We start from the raw sequence: 25,720 nt of genomic DNA, 5'->3' as shown, positions 1-25,720 counted from the left end.
CATGATAAAATTTGTAATATTGACAAACGCATTTAACAATTACTTATAATGATCACATATTATTTTAGATAATTAATTAACAAAGGATTACTGCGCACGCACTTACCTGACTGTAAAGCTTCTTTCTTAGAACTGCACGCCTGTGGAACTCTGTTCCGTCTGCCTGCTTCCCACCTGACTACAACTTGGATGTCTTCAAGTCCAACGTTAACAAATTCCTAATGATCCGCCCCCTTAAGTAAACACTTCATCAAATCTCCCCACTAACGTACTATACTTGCAATAACCCTTATCCCTGAGTGGCTTCCGGGCCTTGAGACGTGGTGACCACCGTGTAAAAAAAAGAAAAAGATTGCTTGTTTGTATTTACACTTGTAATGTATGGCACATGGCCTGTTGCATTGAGGGAAGGTCGTGCATCCATAGCGATTAGGTGAGAAATATACTTGTTTTCTGTATTTCTCTCTGTTTCACTTTTCAAAAACTGGTGCATAAACAGATCAGGCTGTCTGAAGATATTGGCTTCCTGAGATGAAATGCACCAAACATTTATGCTTTTTTTTTACTTCTTTTTGCAAAACTTAATTATGTTCTGCAAAACCAAAACCAAAAACAAAAACAACGCACCTTTCCCCCCTTTTCCTTCTTCCCATTTCCCCTTTCCCTTTCTATCTCCCTCACTTCTTGACTGGTTTCCTAACTTATAATGTATCAAACATTAATACTGTAACCGTTTTCTCTCTCCCATTGCAAAATTCATTCATGTTCTGCAGGACAAGGAAAAAAAACGATAAAATCCACTATAAAACAACCAAACCAAACCAAACACTACAAACTAGCGATTGAAGATACAAAATGCTTGAAGAATAAAAACTTTCTACAAAATAACTGAATACAACATGAATACTATTTCCAAAATAACTTGATTCGGCATTAAAAACTCGAAAAGGGATTGATATGCCGTAAAACAATTAAACCAAACCTTTCCATAAAGAAGTATCCGCACATAGGAAAGCCTTTAAAAATATCTCAGTGACCCTGAAGATTGAACATTCTTTATTATCTACGGACCCACCCTCAAACCCACGGTTCAAATTCTTTTAATGCAGAACGGACCCTTTTTTCCTTAGTCGAGAAAAAGAAGCATGTTTTCTACACCTGAAGAAGGTCGCAGGTTGAAGCGACCGAAATGTTGTGCTAATAACACCCAAGGTGAGAATAATAGTCCGATTAATCAACATAACACAAATATTCACATCTCATCTAAAAAATTCAGAATAGGTTTATTGTAGTTAAACAATCATATTAATCCTTTTGCCTTTGTAGTATTCCCGAATGGTTACCTACTTAAGTACTGACCAGATTCGACGTCGCTTTACTTTGATGACCTGTGTGTCAAAGTGATCTTGTTTGTATAAGTGATACATTTCATTGTCCGTTGAATAATATTTCTGATGTGTCTTATTTCTAAAAACTAACGAGCTAGTTATTTTTTATCGAAAATTTCTCCAGAGAAGGCATAAAGCTACTTAATACAAAGTGCCAAAAAACAAACAAACAAACAAACAAAACAACTACTTCCAGGTCCAAATACAAACCAACGCTAACTGTTAAATAGACTGAAAAGAGAAAACAGCACTTCTTTCCCCTTTGTCAGAAATATCGTTCACAGTATGTAATGATTGAAGGAAAAATAAGGGATGATTATTTTAGTTGCTTTGTTTTATGGCACAACAATCCTATCCTATTTATTTAATACGGAACCTAATAATTTTTGGTAAAAAAAAAACAATATTTTTATGGTTCAATTTGGTTATACCTTCAACTATTTATTTATAGTGTTCAGTTTGTTTGTTTTGTTTTACGGCATATCAACCTTTTTCGGATTCAAACAGTCTCGCTAAAGTGTTTATGCTTCAAGTTATTTATCTCTTCAAATATTTATTCATTGTGTTTGGTTGGGTTGTTTTGTAGAGAACAAAATTGTTGCCTATATTAAGCTTAATAGAAAATTACAGAGTTTTGTAAAGGGGGAAACCCCCAATAATACCAATCTTTGAGGCATTCATGTCAGGGAACCGATATCCTAAGACAACCTGATCTGGTTGCACCAGACAAAATAAGGGAAAAAAGAGTTACGAGGCTTCTCTTATTTAATTACTTATTTAAGTAGATATTATGTGTAATAATATTTCTGAACAGTATCTGACCTTCATCGCAATAAACTTTTCTTTATAGATTATACAGCTATGAACCAGCAAGCGTTTAGGCATGTGATCAAGAGACGGCGCTGCCGCAATGCAAACACTAGCAAACAAACCCGGTCATAAAATGTTCTACTTACGTTCAAGATGGCGGGTTTGCGTATGGTAAATTTTTTTATGTCCTGAATTTAAATGCGACTCTGGTGCCTGGTACTTAATCCGCGGATGAAAATTTTTATTTCTCCATCGAGCAACGCGGGGATTAAGCCGGCTCTATTTTTCAAAGTTTGCATAGTCCACCTGTGTACATGCAAATGTTTCTGCGTTTTAGTCAAGCCCGGGAAAATGAAAAACGTTGATATACTCGCCTATCCTCTCCACGAACAGGGACAAGTTCTCTCTCATTTTCGGGTGAAAGACATTAAACGTTTCCAATGTATCTAAGGTGAGATCAAGTGATTTGATCCTAAGGTCAAAGGCATAAGTCAGGAAAGAATTTAATGGCTGACTTTGATCTTGAATCAACTTCGTATAATAAATCGTATGTGTTGAGATACTTCAAACTTTGCGTGCGTGGACAACATCATTATATCGAGCAGTAAACGTACTTAGAATTGAGAGAATTCACGACGCAACATTAGCATTAACCGAACGATGGAAAATATTAAACACCGTTTGAACTCAAGTTCTGGAATATTTAAGATAAGTATTATTAATTTGTATTATTAGGTAAACGCAAAAGTTTTTTATGTCGATTCAAAATTTCATCTTGAAAATAAATATAAAACCTGTGTTTTTGAAAAAAATTATTCATGACAACAATGGTCCCTTTTTTCAATGAGCTGATGAATGCATCACTTGTAAATTCTTTAGGTTTTAATGTGAAATGTGGATCTAATTCATGTTCAATCTTCTCTCGTAATGTTAACCTAGATATCTATCTGAACGGTTTTGTAATCCTAAAAATAAATGATAATTCGAATGAGGCTAGGTCAGGAGAATATTCAAAATATTGCAACCAAATTCTTCTGGGAGATCTTTGATTAGTAGTGCTCTGTGAGAATGAGCACTATCCTGATTGAAAATGAATCTTTTTCTCTTGACTAAAGAAGGTCGTTTTCGGGTGAAGATGGTGTGAAGATATCGCAGAAAAATATGAATGATGCTTTAATGATCTGAAATAAAAAGTTATAAATTAATGGTAATATATTTGTTTTAGTAATAACAATATGCATGAAATAAATTATAATAGTCAGAAAAGCCATTTTACAAACGCGCCAAAACGTTTGCATCGACTTGATAGTTGGATCATTTGAAATACTATTCTCATCTTCATTGTTATGTTTACAAGCCCGTAACTTCCGTCTTTTTACGAGTTCACTATTATTAAACTTAACAGGTCTAATCAGTTATGAATTAGATAGAGTTCCATGCATTGAATAAAGTGTTCAGTTCAAAAAACATTACAGGTGTTTGCATATAAAGATTTGCTTCAGTTAATATAACCACAAAATATAATAAATCCTCAGAAATACTTCTCCATCATACCATATATCGATACACTATGGCGGACTGGAGTAGCTTCCGAACATTTATATCGAATATATCTCTGCGCTACATGTTTAAAAAGAACGTGTCCTCTATAGTATCGGACCTGACTGACTGGTTCACAGTTGTATAGATCGTTTCTAAGAAATTCCAGTAAATATCTAACAAGTATGTTTATTCATTTATTTGCGGACTGTTATCCTCATCTTTATAGTTGTTTGTTTCATGATGTTTCGGCCAACTATTCATCAGGTCTTCGTCAGGTGGTCAACCGCGACGGGATAGAAATGCTGAATCTTTAACTGTATCTTCAGTAATTACTGCCTTCCATAGTTATTTGTTGTTTCACCACGTTTTTGGCCAACTATTCCTCTGGCCTTCGCCAGAGGAATAGTTGGCCCAAAACATGGTGAAACACAAACAACTATAAAGACAAGAATAACAGTCTGCAAAAAAATAAAAATACAAAGTACTCATATCATAGAATCTATATATTAACACGACAGAATGTTATTTTCTGTGTTACGCTCACATCCGGGTCGTTTAATTGTTATGTACTACCATTTCTTGTAATCAATAATTTTACAAAAATTTTTTATAAGTTTTGGTTTTGGTTTTGATTTCGATTATAGCTAATGCCACTCTAATAGTCTATTTAAAAAAAAATAATTTTATCAAGAATTCTTCATAAGTTGTGGTTTCGGTTTCGATTGTAGCTGAAGGAACTAAAGTTTACACACACACACACACACGCACACACACACACGCACACACATATATATATTCATAAGTTTGGGATTCGGTTTCGATTCAAGCTGATGAATCCAAGTCATATAGATATATTTTTATTTTTAAAATCGCAGCTTTATAATATATAAAAATCGATAGAACATTAACTCTTTAATAATATATACGAAATTTGCAAGAATTAAAATATCATATTCAAGCATACTTTACGACCTGCCTATGCCGGGCGTCCCTGCTAGCTTGGATAAATATTTTTGTAGTTTTAATAAAATAGCTACAATAATATCAGAGCGTCTCCATTTACTCAGAACATCTACAGAATGCCAACATCAATATATTATCATACTAGCGGGGGTACCCGGCGTTGCCCGAGTGTTTGTTTCCGGGACGGGGGGGGGAGTTTTAAAAAATGTTATGGTAGGTAAGTAGGAAGGATCAAACCCGGAGTCATGAGTAAAAGTAGGAAAATAAAGTGTGAAAAAAAAACAAAAAAAAAACATCTGCAACGTTAACAGTTCGGCCACCAAGAAAAGTCCATTCCAGTTGTTTAGGAAAAAAAAAAAAAACTACTACGGTAGGTCGGCGCGAACGTGAAAATATAATGTGAATTGTCCAGCACGCTAACCACTACGCCACAGAGCACTGCAGCTTAGTTTAGTGATTTTAAATAACTTCACATGAAAGAACTACGAAGCCAAACCGGTGTTCTCTTCTCAACTGTTCCTTGTGAACGATCCCCAAATGGTGTTAAGTGGTGGCAGGGGGAGGAGGAATTTATTAGAGAGAAAATATTTTACCACTTCCATTGATCGTAACCGATTTTGGCCGTGACTTCTCAGCAGAAAAAGTATAGAAATCTAAGATTATCGAGGAATTTGAGAAATAATAAGCCTATAACATACCTCAGATATTGTTCTGCCGTTTGTGCATATTATATTTGCATGAAATATCTTGATTTTTAATCCTATTAAGGTCAAAATCCGACGGGAAAAATGAGTTCATTTTATTTATATAGAGAAGAGATGAATGAGTCCTCTGTAGAATTTCCATAAGTATCGCTAGTTCTAATAATTAAACTAATATCTAACAACCAGTCATGATTCATCTTAGAATGTGCCGCTGCCATTGCGCTCCAGAACTACAACTTATTAAATGTTCTGAAACCGAAACCACCTTTAGGACTGCCAACAGCCATTACAAAAGAGTAATAAGAATGCGGGAGAATCATATTCTTAGTCCATCAAGTCAAAAGTAGCTGAGCAGCAGCTTGGTTCACACGAGATTTAGCGAATAACACACAGGGCCCTGAACAAGGGCGTGTCCTCTATTCCAAACATCATCAATGGACTTGAGGTAATTTCTTCAGCATTTAACAAAGCCAAACTCTTTGCTAATAACTTTGAAGCAATTTTTACCCGTTACGATCAAGGTCGAATTTTTCTTGTGAATGAAAAAATGTTATGCGACATACACATATCTGTGCGTGATGCTGCCTAACTTATCAAAACCCTTGATTCCAGTAAAGCAGCTAGCCCTGACGTCATCCCAATCATAGTACTCAAAAAGCTTCAACCAATACTAGCAAACATACTTACAAAGCTGTTTTAACGTTGCCTTTAGGAGAAATGCTTTTTTACACCTTGGAAAACTTAATCAATCTTCCCTGTATTTAAAAATTCTGGAGATCGGTCATCTGCCTTTTAGTATAGACCAATCAGTTTCCTATGCGTCATGAATGAGTTCCTGGAATCTGTGATAAACAGAGAAGTGATCAACCACTTCAGCAAAATAACCTACTCAGTGACATGCAATATAGTTTCCATCCTGCTAGATCTACAGCTGATGTGCTAACTGTAATATCATACAGTATTGGTCGATCTCTTGACGAGGGCTTCGTTTATAGAGCAAGTGCACTTGATATATCAAAGGCCTTTGGTAGAGTATGCCATAAATGGCTACTTCACAAGATTTCCAGCTACAGTATATCTGAAAATGTCTTTTCATGTAATTCTTTCTCTCTGATAGATTTATAAGTCTATGGGCAGAAATCAGAAGCTCGTTGTATACACGCTGGTGTCCCCCAGGGTTTCGTCTTGGGACCAACTTTCTTCCTGATCTACATCAATGATCTCTCAAAACACATTCTTAGATCATTTGTTGAGATTTATGCAGACGGCACTGTTATCTATGGCAACACTCCAAAGGTCACCGATGACCAAGATCTTTTCTGATTCTCTCTCTTCTGACCTTAAGCATGTGGTTTAATGAGGAAAAAAATGGCTGGTTAATTTTCATGCATCTAAAACCAAGCTTTTCTCTTTCCACCATCAACGCTCTGACCCGGACCTGGCCCCAATAAAAATGAATGGCTCTCGTTCTGGGGAAGCACCATGTTTTGGTAAATTTCTGAGTCTGACCTGCACTCCTGATCTGTAAATGGGGCACATCAAATCCAGCGAGAAATGATTGGATCATTTCACCGTTCCAGAAGATATCTCAATACCGATGCTATTCTCTACCTGCATCTATGCATAGGAGTTAAGTACATCTTAGGATGGAATACTGCTGCCAGATCTGAGGAGGAGCTGCTGAAAGCATCTTTTCCTGTCTCACAAAACCGAGTGAGAATGTGTGCGTGTGAGGACTCTTCTCAACCTATATACTCAATGAATTTTAAATCTACAGACTTAAAATTTGGTATATAGGGTATTCAGACATCTGAAAAACTTAAATCGGGTTTCATTCGGAAAAAAGAGCTGGTAAGTGGTCAAAACTGAAAAATTGGTACATGGAGCCCGTCGGATTTTTATTTGTTTGTCAACTGTTTCAAGAATGCACATCCGTATATCGTTCAAATGACAAATTATTTATGTTTAGAATAAGTAGGTTTTAAAACACTTTTAAAAGGTCGTGTAAAGCTGACGTAATGGTCATCATACTTGACCTACTGTCTTCAGTGTTTGGCTTCGATCTCAGCTCGAGTATTATTTTTACTTACAAGAAGTGACCTGTTTAAAAATAAATATAATACTCGCTTGCACACGTCTCAGTTTCTGTATTAATTATAATATAATATTTATGCGTATTTTACGACCGGGTAACGCCGGGCAGCCTGCTAATATATATATATATATATATATATATATATATATATATATATATAATTATTTACTATAATAATTAAATATCTACCGACACTAGTGTTTAATCCTTTCGGGAATCATCAGTGTAGGGTATCACGATTAACGCCAGTCGAGAGATTCGAACCCTAGCAACAGAAGTCATGTATGGCTTCATTACCAAGGGCCCAAACCATCCGAGAACCGACAACCGCGAGAGATACAGTTGAAATTAAACATTTATTCTTTTTAAATGCTTTTAACGTCAGTCAGAGTGATCTAGTACTTATATGACGATCTACGCATATGAGCTAAGTTAAACGACTTATTACAACTGAAAGTGCTCAACGATAAGAAACAAGTTTCTTAAAGGGACTGACATAATTATTTACTGTAATAATTAAATACGTAGGAACTCTCCCAGACCAAGCAGAGTCTATAAGCCAGGGACTCACAAACACAATATACAATATACACTTGTGCCCGATATTATTCATACCCCTCGGATCTTTGAGATTTCTATAAGAATATTGCTCAAACCAGAAGGTAGACAATATTAAAGGGATTTCAAACAATAAATCAAGCATAAGCATTTAATTTAAACTCAACAAATAAATAAATTATGCAAGTTTGAAACATTATACAAAGAAAAACAATAATGGCACTAGTTCAAAATTATTCATACCTCTCTTACTAATAGTCAATAGCATGCCCTTTATTCTTAATAACTGCCTGTAACCGTTTGGGATATTTATCAACAAGGTTTTTACAAGCATCAACACTGATTTTTGACCATTCTTCAATGCAGTAGTACTCCAAATCCCTCAAATTTCTAGGTTTCCGCTTTTTAACCTCAGTTTTCAATATGTGCCAGAGGTTTTCGATAGGGTTCAGGTCGGGACTCTGGCTAGGCCATTCCAAAACATTAATTTGATTATCCTCAAACCATTTCTTGACTATTTTGGCAGTATGTTTTGGATTATTATCCTGTTGAAGGACCCAGTTTGGTCCTAAATGGAGCTTCTCCGCATCCTGGGAAATGTTTTTCTGGAGTATCTCAAAATATTGCTCCTTCTTCATGGTTCCATCTATCTTGACCAAACTACCTGGACCACTAGCCGAAAAGGAGCCCCAAAACATTAGGCTACCACCACCATGTTTCACCGTGGGTATGGTGTTCTTTGGGTTGTAAGCTTCTCCTTTCTTCCTTCAAACGTAAGAAGCATCCATATGGCCAAACAATTCAATTTTTGTTTCGTCAGTCCACAAAATACTTGAGAAAACGGACTCTGGAGAATTCACATGGGTCCTAGCAAACTTTAGACGTGCTGCAAGGTGTTTTCCGGTGTGCAATGGAGTCCTTCTTGGTCTTCTTCCTTTCAGACCATTTTCATGCAGAGTCCTTTGCAATGTTTGCCTTGATATTTTTATGCCAGAAGACTCCAGATTTTCTAAAATGTCCTTAGTAGTGGTGGTTGGATTTGCATTAACACTTCTTACAATATTCCTGGTGGCTCTAGCAGACAGTTTCCTTTTCCTTCCTCTACCAATCAAGTTGTTTGTTGTGTGGTGGCTCTGGAATTTTTTGATGATGCTCTGTACTGTTGCTGTAGGGACCTCAAATTTCTTGGAAATTGACTTGTAACCTAAACCATCCTTATGTGAATTCACAATTTTAGTCCTAAGATCATTACTAAGCTCTTTTTTCTTCCCCATTCTAATAATTTTTATTCTTTTTATTGGTTTTCAGTTGATATCATTTTAATTTCTGAAAAATGCAAAAAACGAAATGAAATTAATCAAAGGTTGTATAAAAGAATTCAAAATAAGAATCAAACAGAAAACAAACAGTCAGAAACTCGATTAATACTGAAAAAATAAGGGGGTATGATTATTTTTGAACATTGCAGATTTTATAAATAGCTGTATATTTCTTTTATTACAAGTATCCCGAGATTTTAAAATGACGAAAATGACCAGAAGAGGTTTATTAAGAATATGTATCAATATGGACGTAAACAATAAATTCTTACAAAAGTTACACCTAATAAACTCAATTTTCAAGGGGGGTATGAATAATATCGGGCACAAGTGTATATATATATATATATATATATATATATATATACATACATATATATATATATATATATATATATATATATATATATATATATATATATATATATATATGTAGCTCTCGGAGAGATCCTACGTAGGTATTGTATCGTAATGCGTCTGATAAGTATTGAAATTATTAATCGTAAAATTTCGATTAAAGAAATACGATTTTTAACAAAGTTAACACTTTTATATAACCAAACATCACAAGTGCATTTGAGAAGTTTTATCACCGTACAAGCGGAGAGGCAGAGCATATAAAATGAACTGTAGATGCTCTTATAAGAGGTTCAAAATTATTGCTTCTTTTTAGATCACAATTGAATATGATACTTAACTTTGGAAGGGTTAACTTTAATTAAAGTGATTATGTAAAATTATGTCATAAAATCAACAGTTGTTTTTTTTTGATAAGACGGGCGCGTTTGAAATGAATGTTTCTGTTTAGAGTGCAATTTAAACATGATACTTGACTTTTGTATTTGAAACTTTATAGGAAGCCATTATTTACAGATATTTTTTTTTAAATCAACAGGAGATTCTCGACAGTGCAATTACGCCGTGTTCTTTTGTTGTTCCCCCATGCTTGTTATGGATTATCTGTCGCCATTTTTGGGTCGAAGCAATTGAAAATCTAAATGTAGGTTACTTGGTTATGGATCAAACTTTAAGACAAAATTGACACATTGCAAAAATCGTCATATCTCATGTACGCGGACCTCTCAGGCGTGGCCTCTTTTACAGGGTTCTTGCCTTTTTTCACATTTACTGAGGTATAGTAGACTAGAGATGTATTTCTTATGTATTTTTGTCCGATTTTCTATGATTTAAACATTAAATTAAGATAAAATTGACACATTGCAAAAATCGTCATATCTCATGTACGCGGACCTCTCAGGCGTGGCCTCTTTTACAGGGTTCTTGCCTTTTTTCACATTTACTGAGGTATAGTAGACTAGAGGTGTATTTCTTATGTATTTTTTGGCCGATTTTCTATGATTTAAACATTAAATTAAGACAAAATTGACCCATTGCAAAAATCGTCATATCTCATGTACGCGGACCTATCGGGTTTGGCCTCTTTTACAGGCTTCTTGTTTATATGCCTTTTTTCACATTTACTGAGGTATAGTAGACTAGAGTTGTATTTCTTATGTAATTTTGGCCGATTTTCTCTGATTTAAACATTAAATTAAGACAATAAGTGTTAAAGGGTCCAAATTGGGGTCAAAGTTTAAAAAAATTTGACCTATGCGGTCTCTCCCAAATTACTCAGCCAATTTCTGGTCTAAACATTTGGAATTTTACATAAAGAGTATTCAGCGGTAGGGCAAGCTATTTAATCGGTTTAGGTCGAAAATTTGAGCTGCCAAGGAGTCAAAGTTTAAAAGATGGGATCTTTGCGGTGTCTCGCAAACTGCTCAGCCAACTTTGGGTCTAAATATTTAAAATTTATAAATAACGAGTATTCATACATGCGGCAAGCATTTTAATCAATTTTGGCACAAAAATTTGACTGTCAAAAAGGTCAACGTTGAAAGAGTTTCTACAAAATTCCTCCGCCAATTTTGGGTCTAAAGACTTGAAATTTTATATGTAGGTAACTTGGACATTGGTAAAACTTTGTGTTTAGATTTGAGATCAAAATAATAAATGTTAAGGGGTCAAAGTGGGATCAAAGTTTTTAAAAATTGACTTCTGCGGTCTCTACTCAGACAAATTTTGATCAAGACATTTGAAATCTTACATAACGTGTATTCCACGTAGGGCAAGTTATAAACAGTACATTGGGCCTGAGCAAAGCCGGGCTGAACTGCTAGTATATATATATATATATATATATATATATATATATATATATATATATATATATATATATATATATATATGTATGTGATTTCATTTTCGAGATATTGAGGGCTGCAGATTCTAAGGGCACGTAAGAAAAAACCGATGATCATGCCTGTTTTTATTTTATCACTGTGGTGCGAATAATAGTGTATATAATCATTTTTGTGTGTACTTTTTCGATGTACTTTAAACATAAGATCGTTTTCAAATCTTATGATAAGTACATCAAGAAAGGGTAGGGAGTTGTTAAGTCTCTTTGTGTATGTGTGAGTTCCTTCCTTATAGATTCCGAAAGGACGAGCTTATCTTTTGCAAATTTACACAAAGGTAATCTATGTTTGGCAGTGTTCTTAGATATGTTTTATGCAGATATTCGTCCGATAAAGATCGAAGAAATTCGATTTTAATAATAGTCTTTCTTTCTGATAGATAAAGAAATAATTTTGCAGGGGAATATTTTTAGTTGCACCGGTAAGGGAGATAATTAGATTCCCAACAAATAATTTCTTCTTAGAAAATAAAAATTGACATCTGACAACATAGCTCACTGGTAGAGCATTCGTGTTTAAGAAAAGGTGTACCTTATCATTTTATTTTATTTTTTCTTATTAATGAATTCCTTTTACGATAAAAAAGAGCTACCATTTAAAACGCCGCAAATCATTTGTTTCTTTGCATATTTTAAAACTAAACATTAATCACAATGATATTGTAAACAAACACAGACGGAATTTGATGAATTACATTATTATTATTATTATGATTATTTATTTTATTTATTTATTTATTTTTCTTGCGAATTAATCCATCGGGTAAATTATTCCTCGTAATATATAATAATCAATAGAGGATTAATTCTATAATAATACACACGCAATCAGCATAAATAAAAATATCATGTTTAAGCGTATTTGACGACCGAGCAACACCGGGCGTCCAGCTAGTATATATATATATATACTAGCATGTGTGCCCCGCATTGCCCGGATATTTGGAGATGTATGTTGAGCAAAAAAAAAAAAGAAGAAATAAAAGTGGTCAATTTTTTAATTTTGACCCCTATTATGACCCATTAACATTTATTGTTTTGGGCTCAAATCAAGTTATTAAGTTAGATCCATATCTAATGAACATATATCTAAAATTTCAAGTGTTTAGCCTGAAAATTGTTGGAGGATTTTAGTAGAGTTCTCAAAAGTCAAATAGTTGAACTTTGAACCCTTAATCGCCAAATTTCTGGCCAAAACCGATCACATCGATTTTCCCAAATCTCAGTACCCTATATATAAAATTTCGAGTATGTAGACTTAAAATTGACAGAGCTATTGCGTAGGGAAATGTACACACACAGACACACAGATACACACACAGACAGGCACTTTCACTTTTATAGATATAATATATATATATATATATATATATATATAGTCTTGGAAGTTTTTAACCTTTAAAACTATACGAAAAAATATTTTTATCATTCGTTAGAAAACTATTTAGTCAGTAAGTCATTCAATCACTTGCAATCACTGCATCAACTTGCTCTCTCGAATTCACTATAGTCCAGTAATAATTTTTTTTTTTTAAGGGATCATCAGTTGTTTACAATGAAACACTGTTTCGGGCATTCGGGCCGGGATCAAAGTGTAGTATCTGTCTGCAGATGCTGCACTTAAGATAATTTGTACAAGTCAATGGAGGGGAAACCCTCTATAATGGGACAATTATTATTTTTGGTAACCAGAGTGCCCCCTTTTTGCCTACTTTTAGGGGAACTGGTTTTTACCCCACATTAAAAACGGCCTTGTGCCTAATTTGCTTTGGTGGGGAAGCAAATAAATACAAGTAAATACAATATATATATATATATATATATATATATATATATATATATATATATATATGTGTGTGTGTGTGTGTGTATGTGTGTGTGTGTGTGTGTGTGTGTGTATTGGTGTGTGTAAATGTGTGCTTGCATAAGCGCATGTCTGTTTCGTCGGCTAGCTCAACCAGTCATAATCGTTCACACAGATGACGGCTGCACGAGTCAAACGCAAGAAGTGAAAAAGCAGAGAAGAAAATGGCGTTGCACGAGGTTCGCGTAGTGTCACGTGACCTTACATGACAAATGTCAGTTGACGACGGAACAGCTGCAGTGAACCTGGCTTCCCGGCGCCCGGTCTCTAAACATATTTGCGCCCTTTAACACCCCTTATCACCCTCCTCTCTCTCATTCTGTATCGGCTCCCTACTTTTTCCGATTTTTTTTTTCCTTGCCGATTCCTTCCTTCTCCCGTTGTGTCAGGAGATTTAAGAGGGAGATTTTCTTTTTAATCCCTTCGAACGTAAACGCCCTCGGTAACTGCTTACCGTTCCATCATCCTCTGCGGAGAGAGAATGTTCCGTTCTAAAAACCACCGCCACCCCCATCCTTTATTATTGGTATGTCTCCCCTATTTCCCCACTTTTCTTTATTTACCTTCCTTTACCATATTTTTACGTGAATTCATCTCATCCGAATTTTTCTTCTTCCTCTTCATCTCAAGATTCTTATTTTTGGTCTTTTTGTTTGTTGTTGTTTTTGTTGTTGTTGTTGTTATTGTTTTTGTTCTTGCACTTCTTCCTTTTCTTCTTCAGAACGTCCTTATTCTTGTTGTTATTGTTGTATTTGTTTGTTGTTTTGTTGTTTTTTAGTTGTTTTTTTTCTTCTTCATTTTCTTCTTCTGAACGTCCTTATTCTTGTTGTTATTGTTGTATTTGTTTGTTGTTTTGTTGTTTTTTTTTGTTGTTTTCTTCATTTTCTTCTTCTGAACGTCCTTATTCTTGCTGTTATTGTTGTTTTTGTTGTTGTTCTTTTTCTATTTTCGTTTTCTTTTTTTTTTCGCCTTCTTTTCTATTTTCCCGTTTGTATTCTTCTTTGCATTCAATTTTTCCTTCTTTTCTTCTTTTTTTTCGTATTTTTCTCCTTTTATATCTTTTCCTTCTTTTTATCTTTCACTTCTTGTGTTGCTGTTTTTGGTGTTGTTGTTCTTCCCCTTCATTTTCCACCTTATTTTTCTTCACCTTCTTCGTTCTTATCTTTATATTCTTATACTCATTCTCCTCCCCTTTTCCTTCTTCTTTTCTTTCTTTTTTATATTCTGATCTCGTCCTCCGCTTTTTCTCTTCCCCTTCGACTTTATGTTCTAATATCCCTATTTCTTCTTCTTCTTCTTCTTCTTCTTCTTCTTCTTCTTCTTCTTCTTCTTCTTCCTTATACTTTTACACTACTCCCCCTTCCCCATTCTTCTTCGTTTCCTCCTTACCTCTTCTTCCTCTCAATTTCTTATTGTCACAATCATTTTTTCATTTTGTGATTCTACTTCGCATTCTTTATTTTTCTCTTTCACTTATTTCTATCTCTCCATACTTCTTCTTTCTCTTCTTTTCTTATTCTTCTAGTTCTTATTTCCAACTTTTTTTTATTTACATTTTTCGCCCCAGACAAAACATAAAGCCACTTGATATAAGGAGCTAAAATGCTCATTCAAGATCAAAAAGTGTTAGATGTTCAGATTTCCACCCAGCAAACTGATATTTTCCTCCTCAGTCATAGAATGTGAGGACTAAAGGATCAAATTAAGCAAAACGCAAATAGTTAAATTAAATTCTAAATGTTGGGTTTTATACACGATAATTATGTATTTAATCAAAAGAGATAGGTATATTTGCCGATGACACCACGCCCTATAACAGGCACGAGGGGAAAACTAGTGAACACATATCTAAGGAAATAGCAGAAACACTATAGGAAGACCTCCAATCCGTAGTGGACGGGGGACAAAAATGCGCGGTTAATTCAATGATTTAAAAACTACGCTTGTTTCCTTCAATAATTACAAGAAACCTTCTCAACCATAATAGCTATGGCTAAAGATACATTACATGAAAATACTTTTTTCAAATTCCTCGACTTAACGTTCACAGGGAACATGAGTTGGAATTTGAGAGCATTGCCAAGGCTGCTGCTAGGAAGGTGGGCTCTCTCTACCGTGCTAGAATGTTATTTACGCCTCAAAGTATCCTGTACCTCTAAAAGCTACCATTCGCCCATGTATGGAATATTGTTGTCACATTTAGGCTGGTGCACCTGCTACTCGTCTCTCACTTATGGACGGGGATCAAAAGGGAGTCGCCAACCTGATAGATCCTGAACTGTCATCCAAGCTTCAACCTCTGTCCCATCGACGAAATGTTGCCTGTTCTACAAGTATTTTAATGGTGGATGCTCTGACGAACTACAAGGCCTTTAACCCGCTCGACGTAAATATACCCGAAAAACCTGACAAACCCGACAATTAGCAAAATCCCACCCCTACACAGTAGAGATACCTAGATGTAAGAAGGCGTTCTACTCTAATAGTTTATTCCCAAAACTTGTAGACTCTGGAATTCTCTTCCTGTTTCCTGTTTTCTCAACTGTACTGACATGCAGAAGTTCAAGTGTAATGTAAACAGATATCTTGCTACTCAACTCCCTACATCGTATCCCTGCAACTTATGTCCTCGATAGTAGCCCCCTACATCAAAGTGGCAATTTGCCTTGTTTGGAGTGAAAATGGTATAATAAAAAAAAACAAAAAACGTTAGAGGCGTCAAGCTATTTTTGAAAAATATTTACATTTTTTTACAAATATCGCGCTAGACACACAGACAACTAGATTTTAAGGTAACATTCGTCTGTACATTCAGTCGCCAATAGCGTAATGGTAAGGAGCCTTGACTGTCGTACAGACGGTCGAGTTTCAATCCTGGCTTGAGGTAGTTGCCTGTCTAGCCACACTGATGAGCTGTGAAACAGCGAATCAGTACTGTATGTGGATGACTATATATATATATATATATATATATATATATATATATATATATATATGACGTTTATCATTCATTCATTATATGCTATTTAATTACATTAAGTTTCTTAAATAAGGTTGGTATATATAAAACGAAATATAAGTGACTAAAAACATTTCCCCAGAAATATATATATATATATATATATATATATATATATATATATATATATATATATATATATATATATATATTGTGATGTAACTGCCCCGAGCATCGCTGAATCACCCGACAATCAGGTGTAATCGCCAGCGTCTAAACTTGCAGCGCGCGAGTCTGAAGTTTTAGAATCTCAGTCTAGCAAAAAAATCATTGTCTAATCAAATTAACCCTGTAGTTTTGGTGCGTAGATGTGCACATGGGGGCCGATGCCACGTGCAAAGGATTGAAGAAATTAAAAATCAGTCTGGAATCAACCGCCGACAGAAAAGGATTGTGTGGATTCCGATCGACCGCCGAACGAAGGGCAAATGGAAATAAAACTGAGAATTTTTATATTCTTTGAAATTACTCTTGAAAAAGAGGAAAAACGAAATGCCACCATTTTTTCTAATTTATGAATCATTTCGTCATAAGAGATTAACTGCTAACTTGGATTCGGAAAACATCTCTGAAAGATATGAGCGGAACGCAGGTGCACGTTTGTCGCAGTGTGTAGATCTCAGAATAACATTATCCATTGAGGACAGTGGATTCGGCATATTATTCGAGCATTATGAATTCTTGGAAGGCATGAGGCCGTATTTTGTCAACCCAAACAAGGCACAGTGCCATTTTGATGTAAAAGGCCGCTATCGGGAACATGAGTTGCAGGAATACTATGTAGGGAAAATGAGTAGGAAGATGTCTGTTCACGTTAAACTTCTGCATGTCGGTACAGTTGTGAAAGCAGAATCCCGAAAGAGAGTTCCACAGTCTAATAGTTCTGAGACGAAACTATTGGAGTAGAAGGCTTTGCTACATCTAGGGATCTCTAATGTGTAGGTGTGGAATCTTGCTGCTTCTCGGGTCTGGCGGAGGTGTTTCCGTCGAGAGGGTACAAGTGCTTGTAGTTCGTCGGAGCATTCACCATTAAAATAATTGTAGAACAGGCAGAGGGATGCAACATTTCGTCGATGGGACAGAGGTTGAAGCTCAGGACCTATAAGATTGGCGACTCTCTTTTGAACCCTGTCCAGGAGTGAGAGATCAATAGCAGATGCACCAGTTCAAATGTGATAGCCATACTCTGTACTCTATACATAAGGGAATGGTGGCCTAATAGAATATAATATATGTATTATTCAAGCGTCGTGAATACGGCGTATTCAACGAAGGTATGAGTCCATATTACTTGATTATCGTGTATCTAACACATTCATATTATATATTCCAGAATCAAATATCTGAAAACTTTATCCATCTGGATGTACAATCAGATAAAAGGTTAGTGAAGAAATTATCTTTCTTCTTGATCTAATCGCGATACTTTTATAAGCTGTTTGAAAAACAGGTGAGTCTGTTCTTTTATTCTGATATTATAATTTGAACTTTAGAATGATCATAAAAGTGACGCTCATCAGCCGCATGGTGATTCGCATTTCTTTTCGCATCCTCAAAATCCCTGCGTCTCGACATTGCGTCGAAGAAGTTTGAGTGACTCTCATCTATCCTCGTTATTATCGTGATTTCTATTATTTATCTATTTCGTTTTTTCTTCTTCTACGTTATTTGGTTGATTTTTTATTAAATTGTGTAATAGAAAAAGGAGATGGTTAATTATTTACTCTGTGGAAGTTTCAGAGATTTGATACCAGGAGAGCTGTTAAATCCATGACTCAGTTGAAAATACCACTTCCCAATAACAAATATATATATATATATATATATATATATATATATATATATATATATATATATATATATATATATATATAGCGTGGCCCATAAGTCACTTTAAAGTTTGAAAATCAAATAACTTTTTCTTAAATGATTGTATTTAATTCTTTTTTATTACACAGTTTATAGTGCGAAAATTTGTTCTGACTTAATTACAAAAGATAATATCTCAATTCTCAGCTTTGCAAAGTCGAGACCTTATGACAGTTCTTAACACGGGAAGTTGTAGGGAAAGAATTTCCTGCGCATGTTTGCCTTAAATTCTTGGATGCTTCGAAGCTTATTTGCATACACTTTGTATCCCCAAAGCAAAAAGTATAGTTCTGTCGAATTAGATGAACGTGAAGGCCATTTAAAATTGAAATTTCAAGATATTTTTCTATCCTGAAACATCACAGTTAACAACTGCATTGTTGCTCTAGCTGTGTGTGCAGTTACTCCATTTTGTTTGCCACCAGTACCCTTGCATGTTTACTAACTGAGGTTGAACAAATTCAATAGCATATATTTTAAGAGGATATTGAACATTGAAATGGCGCATATAAGATCCTTGCATTACAACAACTGACCGTCCATTTTCAAAGTGAAATTCAATTATCCTCACTCGTTGTTCTGTTGTAAATTTATCCACACAAAAATTTTCAAAAGATTCTATTGTATAATTCTGAAAGAGAAATTAAAATATATTAATAGAAAAAATTATTGAATTTTTAAAATGTAGAGTTACTTATGGGCCACCCCGTATATATATATATATATATATATATATATATATATATATATGGTGACCCCAAAAAACAGATGACATTCAATTGTTTTTCTGAGTATTTTACAGTAAACGAAGAAAAAAGGGCCAAAGACCCTAGTGTTTTGATGTGATGCTTTGAATATAATAAACTAGTTATGACCAAAGTTTCGCTTCATTCGGACAAAATACTAAGAAACGGGGTCTAATTAGAGTTGGGACCCCTTTTTTGTCACCCTATATATATACACTACGGGTCAAATTATTAACGAGATGACGGTTTTTACCAGTTTCAGAAACTTATCGGTAGTTTCGTATCAAAAGCTTCGGAAACCTTGGCAATGATGAGCTGCGTGCAGTGTGAAATTTTCATACTGTTCCGGGGAATGTAAACAACTTGCCATCGTAATTGCTGAATCCACGGTATTTGAGGTGTGTCAAATTATTAACAAGTCAGTTTGTTTCGTCGTGGTTTGAGTAGTTCTAAAAAGCTTACTATTACAGAACAGCTAGCAAAAGGTAAAACTACCCTCGAAATATCGGAAATGATGGGAAGGTACTATCAAATTGTGAAGAACTGTGCAAAGAACCCTACAAAGGTACATAAGAGAGCTGATAAAGGTAAATCTAGAGTTGTTTCACGCCGTTCTCTATTCCAAATTAAACGTGAAGTTGATAAGAACCCGTGGCAGACAAGTTGTGAAGTCTTTGACCAAGCCGGATTGAAGAATGTACCAAAAAGTACTCGATGTCGCCTTCTGAAAGAACTAGCAAAGTCTGTTTAGCCTGTGACAAAGCCTCCATTAAAGCAACATCACATACAAAACCGATTGAAATGGACAGAGGACAACATGAAAACGGATTTTTCCAAAGTTTTGTTCACTCTTGATGGCCCAGCGTTTAAAGCGCCAACAAGGTGGTGATGGGGTAATGATTTGGGCTGGGATTATCGGAGGTACTTTAGTTGGCCATGGAGACTCTCAGAAGGCGTAAAATGACGTCAAATGCTTACATAGCTTTTCTGAAGTAGCACTTCGAACCATGGCTGAAGAAATCAAGGTTGACGTTAGAAGAACCATTATTTTTATGCGGTATAATACTCTCTCGCATGCAGCAAACAAAAGCAAAAAGTATTGAACCCAATTGAGAACCTTCGGAGTATCATGAAGCGACGCCTCTATGCAAGTGGACGCCAATTTAAGAGCAAAATGTTGTGGGATGCTCTGCAAGAGGTATCCAAGAAGTATCGCGAGGAATAACTGTGGACGAAATCACAAATTTGACTAATTCTGTGGACCAACGTCTTTTACAAGTCCTTTTTAAAAAAGGATCACATATCCCCATTTAATTATACCAACGTAGAAATTGCAATGTAGGTATTGTGTGTAAAGCATTCTTAGTTATGGGCATATTGTGTTTTTCTCTCAACGTCGTTATAACTTGACAAACTGAAATCAACAGATATTCCTATATTCTGTCATAGTTTCGCTAATACTGCTTTAAATACTTTTATTTTCTAACTGGAGGAGCTGAATAGTATTGTAAGCACTTCCTCAAAGTTTCATGGATTTTTATTCATTAGTTCTTGAAATAAGTAAAAACAAATGTAAACTTGTTAATAATTTGATACGCAGTGCATGTATATATATATATATATATATACACAATTTATTTATTATTTAACTAATATATAACATAAAAAAATAATAATACTTATTAGTTAGATAACAAAAGTTTATCTCTGATAATACGAGAAGCTTAGATGATGGCAGCAAAGCATTGGACATATGAAGAGAGCATTATTTATCAAAAGGCAAACTCCAAATGATATCTTTATATACATAACTGACGTCTATAAAACGTATGGAAACCGAGACGATTACTATCCAATATTTTCTCCAGATAAAATTACAACCAAAAGAATCCGATGTGTAAAATTTGCAGACACGTTTAATTTCAAAAACGAAAATCCATTATATGAAGAGGACGAATTAATATCAATTTCGATATGACCACGATGATATTGATGTTGATGTTAAAGTCGGAAATACATAAGAATGATACGCTACCCCACAATAGAAAGAGGTCCGATGTTTCAGTGGTCGAAGATTTTTAGAATTAACTATTCGATTTTTTTATGGATAATATGTCAAAAAAAGCTTTATTAAAGCAATTAATTCAGAAAATTGTCAGCAATGGAAAATGGCAACAAAAATGAAATAGACACATTAACAGAAAATAAAACTTGTTCGGAAGTGTCCCCCCCATCAAATAATAAAAAAATGTAAATGGGTCTTTTCAAAAGAGAATAGAGCGTCAGGCGTTGAACAGTATAAGGCAAGATTTGTTGCCTTATGGATTTTATCAAATTTATGGCATAGAATATTTTTCCATATTCTCACCGACCTCAAACTTAAATACAATCAGAATTTGAGTGCAACTAGCAACGCAGTATAACCTTAACATCAATCAAATGGATACAAAAAAGTTTATCAAAAGGCCTCGATAAACTGTGGAATTCAAAATGAAAAATAAAAATTGGATGTGGAGGCTTATCAAATTAATATGTAGTTAAGTAAAGGGGAAGAAACTGGAATAAAATATTACAAAATTATTTAACCAAGCAACAATTCAAACAATATCCAGTGGATCCCTGTTTGTATACTAAAATTGTAAACATTGGGTCGATCACATTTTAATCGCCTTACATTGTGACGCAATATTAATGCATATTAAGAATGAAGTAAATGAAAAATTCAAAATCGACAATCCTGGCCTGATATAATGGTTTCTGAGTATACAATTTACTCATGAAAAAGGAATTATTAAGACTAATCAATCGAGGTACATTAACAAAATCCTATTAAAGTTTGGAATAGGAAGACTGCAAAAAACGCGCTAGACTGGTTTAAATGATATAATAAATACTGATCCAGAACTTGAAATAATTTACCATAAAGAACATCGAAAGATCTACAAGAGATTAATAGGGAGTCTTACATATTTAATGCTGGCCATGGAGCCCGATATTTGTCACACAGTAACAAAACTACCACGAAAATTATCAAGGCGGGAGATTACGAATTTAACAGGGCAAAACAGGTCCATCGATATCTAAAAGAGACTAATGAACAATCTTTTGTATTTAAGAAATCTACAGATCCCATAAAGTTTGAGAAATATTAAAATTCAGATTGGAGAAACGATGAAAATCGAAAAACAGTATAATATCAAAAGATGTGCCTATTATGTAATGGAAATCTGAGAAGCCGGAAATTGTGGGACTTTTTACTTGTGAAACCAAATTTAATGCGCGCTCACATTCTAACCAGGAAGCACTATATCTAAAAACTGTTTTAAAACAAGAATTAACTAAAATTCCGTAGTAATTAATTGTGATAATCGAGCAAGCATAGTTCTGATAAAACCCAAAAATTCACCAAAGATCTAAACATATAAATATTAAATATTTCTTCATAAAAAATGAGGTGAAAAAATTCTCTATTATTGCAAATTATATAGCGTAAGAGAAAAAATATAGCCGATATATTTATAAAATCGGCGAAAAAAATAAAACTAAAATATTTTATTCCTAAACCTATTGAAGTTTGATATTTCAGAAACCCAGATAAAAAGTCTAACTCATCCTAATTCGAAAACAAAAAGTGGAGAAAATCTTTCTGAAAAATATTCACCTGGAATTATATATATATATATATATATATATATATATATATATATATATATATATATATATATATATATATATATAAAATGAAAATTACAATTGAATTTACCAAAATGATCCAAGATGGTAAAATTAAAGTAAAATGTAAATATTAAAGAATTAATGTTTATAAAATTATCTCAGCCAGATATAAAAGCTCGATAAAACCAAATAGGAAATAGAGCTTATAATATGAGCAAACAGTTAATAAAATATGTTAAAAACACTTTGAAATGAGTTAAAACATATTTAATCTGAAAAGAAAACACTAGATAAATGGATAGTCCTTAATCCGAGGAGTTTCGAAGAAATACTTTCCTTCTCATCAGAGGGTAGGAATTAGCAAAATGCGGGATCGGATTTTGCATGCAAAAGTATTTAATGAAACAACAAGTAAGTCAAAGATCTTACTTGAAAACAAAAAAAAGTGAAGCAGAGCGAATATGGTAAAGAAAAATGTGATTACACACGAATGGATAGTCTGGAAGAAGATAAAAAATCCAGTGACGGTAAAATCCAAATGTAAAACTTCAAGAAAGTTAAAAGAATTTCCATTTGTACAAGTAAAATCCAAAGAAATCCCGTAATTGGAAGAAGATGGTCCATAATAATCTAAAGGCAGAAATCCATGGAATAATTCACAAAAATATGTACAAGGAAAAAATCCAATGATAGCCGGTCGCGCCCAATCCATGATTGACAGGATATCCCTAGAATTCGGGTTACATTCTGCAAGAGTACCTGTTCAGATATTTTCCATTTTTTGCTTCCATACCGCAATTGGCCGACCTGCACGCGTGTTTGAAAGCCAGGGTCCTATTTAATCACAATTACCGATTTTTTACACCGAGTACCAATGCTACAGTTTTAATGTAAATTTCATTACATAGGGAATTGAATTCGGTGGTTATTTAAATTTCTTTTCCAGATTGATTCTTGAGATTGCGCACACATTAAGTTTTTTTTTCATAAAGAATATTATAACAAAGCCCTAATTAGATCAGGATATAAAAAAACAAATCAAATGTGTTAAAGAGATGCATAATAATAATACAAGTATAGAAATGACAACAAACAACGCAAATGTAAAAAGCAAAAAAAAAGAGCAAAAACCAACGAGAAAATAGAATATACAATAACCACTAAAATGAAAAATGAAAAGCTAGACCATAATAAAACTGAAAGAGATGTAAAAAAGAAGAATAGAAGGAAGAGACAAACGTGGTTTAATCCACCGTTCAGCCACCACAGAAAAATAACATCCTGAGGTAATTTTACCAAATTATAGACAAATATTTCCCGCAAAGTAGTAAACTAAGTAAGATAATTAATAAAAACACTGTTAAGCTATCCTTTTCAATATCTGCTAACTTAACAAACGCCATAATTGGCTCCAACAACACAAAATTAAACACATTTTTTAAAAATAGACAGAAAATGAATCTAACAAGGTAAAAGAATGTAACTGCCGGAACCCTACTGAATGTCCAATGAGGGGGAACTGTTTAACCTCAAACATAGTATTAAATTGCGAAGTAATAACAAATAATGAAACTAAAGTATATCTTGGGAGCACTGGAACATCGTTTAAACAAGACACTGAGATAGAAAATAACACTACAGGTAACAATAATTCAGAAAAAATGAAAACAACTGAAGAGATTATAACAATAATAGTGATAAGATACAAATAAAACCAATAGTAATAACGAATATAACAAGAAAAAACTAAGAAAAACTCAACCATATAGGCAGTATGGGTTAAGGAATTAAAAAAAATAAAACTGAATATAAATTAAGATGGTTCATAGTAGATAGAGCGAAAAAATATAAACCAAGCAAATCAAAAAGATTCAACCTTTGCATACTAGAAGCATACTATGTACTAATATCAGAAGAAAAATCATTAAACAGACGACAAGATGTAATTCACGGATATTTTCACAGAAATCGATACTTAATTTTACGTATTAAATCAGACTAAAAACAACAGCGATATAAACGGAAATGTAGAGCAAGTAACATAAAAAAATGAAAAACACACATCAATCGACCATACAAGAACAATGTTAATACAAATAGAACAACAAAATGAAACGTAAGAGTATAATTTTAATTTAATTTTTAAAAGCTGGATAAATGTTATAAAAAATAAATAAAATGAAAAAGAAGGAAACAAATGAGAAAACCAAAACGTAAAGAAAAAGATGTAAGAGAAGTAACTTTAGAAATAAAAATATATTCCATGAGAGTAACCTTACCTTGAAACAAAGACAGTAACTAATAAATAAGAATACGAAACCAAACAAAATGAATATTAGTATAAACACGCATGAATGTAGAATGTAGAAATAAAAATCATAAAAAATAGGAAAGAATAAATAATAGAAAAAATTGGAAATTAAAACTATAACACAACATAAAAAATACGAGATTAAGGTTTGTAACAGAAATTTTGGTTTGCACGGTATCCAAGATGGCCGACTTGTAACAACGTGGGGATGGAATTTCTTTTCCAAAACGAAAACACCAGGTTTATCATGTACAAAATTAACTTTCTGTTGGTAACATCGAATGGAAATAACATCTGACGAATTGATGAGAATTGGAGACATTTATAAAAACATAAAATCATAAAAATTGCCATCCCATTAACGAAATGGCTGTAATAAAGAAATCAAAGATGAAATAAATGAAAGTTACAAAAAAGGAAAAAAATGTAAGTCTTTGAATTTCAACAAGTACCACAAACAAACTCTTTTACTATTTTCGAAAAAGGTACACCCAATCACAGATAAATACCCTGAACCGGCTTTCTAGTTTGAAAAAGAAAATCTCTCGCCTTAAACACTTTATCTCATTTTTAAAATCTTGTTTAGAAAATAATGTA

The sequence above is a fragment of the Euprymna scolopes genome, chromosome 20 (assembly GCF_053919585.1).
Source record: "Euprymna scolopes isolate OS-2025 chromosome 20, ASM5391958v1, whole genome shotgun sequence".
Lineage (NCBI taxonomy): Eukaryota > Metazoa > Mollusca > Cephalopoda > Sepiida > Sepiolidae > Euprymna > Euprymna scolopes.
The sequence above is the reverse complement of the archived record's forward strand: the minus strand, read 5'-3'. Positions refer to the sequence as shown.